This window comes from Cervus elaphus, chromosome 19, assembly GCF_910594005.1.
Source record: "Cervus elaphus chromosome 19, mCerEla1.1, whole genome shotgun sequence".
Lineage (NCBI taxonomy): Eukaryota > Metazoa > Chordata > Mammalia > Artiodactyla > Cervidae > Cervus > Cervus elaphus.
Window position 1 is genome coordinate 38836485 of NC_057833.1, and position 3280 is coordinate 38839764.

At 33.8% G+C, this 3280-nt stretch overlaps 1 non-coding gene across 1 annotated transcript; it reads right to left on the reverse strand.

Annotated features, from left to right (window-relative positions):
* Positions 1-384: 384 nt before the first annotated feature.
* TRNAI-UAU lies at positions 385-459 on the reverse strand. Its single transcript has one exon. It is a non-coding gene; the product is annotated as a tRNA-Ile (tRNA).
* Positions 460-3280: the final 2821 nt, after the last annotated feature.

Consider the following 3280-nt stretch of genomic DNA (forward strand, 5'->3'; position numbering starts at 1 on the left):
TATATGAAGAGGCAGTTATTCTTACTTAATAATCTGGGAAACTAAAACCACAATGAGATGACATTTAAAAAATAAAATGCATGATGACATCAAACAATATAAAATCTCCACGTTGAATACTACAAAATATGTCAATAAATTAAAAAGGAGCCTGCAAAGTCCATATACCTGTTCTCAGCCCTGTCAGTCACCCATTCAGTATGCAAAGTTTCATCTAATCTGTATGCGTAAGGAGTCATCATGAAAGTAAAAGTGTGTCAGAAAGATACTTCCAAATGGTTAGAGGCATGTGATTTTTAGTACTGTGTGTTACAGAAATGTCAGGAATGGTATAGTTTATTTTTTCAGTTTTTAAAATTTTATTATGTTTATTTATTTATTTTTGGCAACTGGACAGGGACTCAAACCCTAGATCCCCAGATTATAAGTCTGATGCTCTACCAGCTGAGCTACCCAGGCAGGTATGTTATACTTTAACTGTGTGCAAGATAATGTCAGTGTCCACAGAGGGTCTTTTTTCTTTTTTTGAGTAGTGCTGCTAGTGTTGAAAGAATAAAAATGGTTGTTTTGCAGTTTAGATTTCAAGATAGGAAAAACTGATTTTTCAGCCATGACTGACATGAGAGAAACATCCTAGGAAGTCTTAGATCATACTTCTGAGTTGGTTTTTTTTTTTTTTTTCAATTGAAGGATAATGGCTTTATGATATTGTGTTGGTTTCTGCCATACTTCTGAGTTCTTAATTTTAACTTACCTGATTTTTTTTATACTTTAAAACTTTTGTGAACTGGTTTAAATTGTCAATGCACATTAGCTTGGGTATTTTTGTAAATAGTTTGTGATTTACTTCTTGATTTGCATGAAAATATTTAGAATCCTTTTCTTCAAAGCTTATTTGAAGCCAAGTTGTGGGTTTGGGGTTTTGTTTGTTTGTTTTGGTTGGGGGTGGGGAGGAGAGAAAGGATTTTGTACTCTGATAATTCAGATAGTAATATCTTGTAGTTTAAAGCAAATGTCCCACTGAAAGCAATTCAAATATCAACAAAATTATTAAAACAGGAAAATAAAATCTGAGTTCATGGAATGATATACCATATTTATGGACAGGAAGGTTTATTATTATTAAGATGGAAATTCTCTCCAAATCTTTCTTTAGATCTAATTCAATCCCAGTCAAAATTCCACCGGGGCTTTTTGTAGAATTTGGCAAGCTGTTGCTAAAATTTGTTTGGAAATATAAAAGACCTTGAATAGACAAAGCAATTTTGGCAAAAAAGAACAAAGTTGCAGACTTATACTACCTGATATCAATACATTATTTGGCTATAGAAATCAAAACAGTGTGGTATTGGTAGGAGGATAGTCACATAGATCAATAGATCAGAGTAGAAAATTAAGAATTAGACCCCCACATTAGTACCCTAACTCAAGAATGAGGAAAAAAATAGCCCTATTTTTTTTTAAAGGGAGAACAGCAACAGATTCTTTAGAAACAAAGGTATATGAATGTTCAATAAACTCATGAAAATATACTCAACATCATTAATAATCAGGGAAATATAAATGAAATCATGAAGAATACCACTTTGTAAGCATCAGAATGGCTAAAGTCAAGAAATTTGATAATATCAAGTGCTGTTGAGAATGTGGAGTAACTGGAATCCCTGACTTTGTGGTTAGAGATGTACAGTGGCACAACCACTATGAAAAGTAGTCCAGTAATTTCTTAAAAAATTTAACATACATTTACCACAAAATCCAGAGAAATGAAGACATGTCTGCAAAAGAGCTGTATATGAGTATTCATAGCTATTTTATTCACAATTCATAATTGCCACAAACTGAAAATTACCCAATCTTCATCTATAAGTAAATGCATTAACAAATTGTTGTATATTCATTCATGCAATGACTACCACTCAGTAATTAAAAGGAACAAATTGCTGATGCTTGCAACAGCATAGTTCTCTAAAATTATGTTGAGTGAAAAATAGGCTAGATTCATGCTACATGATTTCATTTATATTAAGGTATAGATCTATTTTATGATGATAGAAAAAAGATTAGTGATTGCTACAAAAGGTGATGGTGAGGGGTGACTGACTGCAAAGGTACATGAACAAAATTTATAATTTGATACAAGGTGGTTACATAGGAGTATACATTTTTCAAAACTCATTCCATCATACACTTAAATGTGTGAATTTTTCATACGTAAATTTTACCTTGATATAGACTAGGTTAAGAACACAATGAGGCATGTAACACTGTGTGTGTCCTTAATGCCACTTAATGGTACAATTAAATATGGTTAAAGTAATCAATTTTATGCTATGCATATTTTACCACAATAAAAACATGAAAGGAGGTACATTTTTAAAAATTAAAAAATTTAAACACACAGTAAAAATAGAAGGGCTTCCCAGGTGGTGCTAGTGGTAAAGAATCTGCCTGCCAATGCAGGAGATGCAAGAGAAGTGGGTTCAATCCATAGGTTGGGAAGATTGCTAGGAGTAGGGAATGACAAATCACTCCAGTATTTTTGCCTGGAAAATTCCATGAGTAAAAGAGCCTGGCAAGCTACAGTCTATGCGGCTGCAAAGAGTTGGAGCACAAGAATGGAAAGAATAGTACAGTTATTCCCTCTATGTCCCCCATGCATTATATAGATATAACCACTCTTCAAGCAAATGGCAAAATTTGTGTTTATATAAGTACACTAGAATAAACTATTAAATTAGAAATTACACTTATGATGATTAAATTTATTAATATTTATTATACCTAACAATAAGTCATTAATATTGGTATTTATCCAATGTTTAAAATTTCTCAATCATCTCTAAATTCTCTTTTACATTCTTTTATTCCAATTAGGATTTAGTCAAGATGTATGTCTTATTATATCCTTTAGGTCTCATTTAATCAAAAACAGTTATCTTCCTCCCCCTACCCCCATGACACTGACTTGCTAAGGCAACAAGCCAATGTGGAGAGTCTCATATTCTGAATTTGTCTGTTTCCTCATAGCATCATTTTCCTGTTACTCAGTCCCTGAATAACTGTTATTCAGCACAGCACTGCCATGCTGGAGAGGCCAGGTGTAGGCACTCTGGTAGACAGTGCCAGCTGAGTCCAGCTTTCCAGCCATCTCAGCCAAGAGGCAGGACACATGAGAAATCATCCTGCAAGTGAATTCTCCAGCCCAGCTTGTCACAGCCCTCAGCCATTTGAGTCATTCTCAGACATCTGAGTCATCTCAGCTGAGGCCCCAGACGAC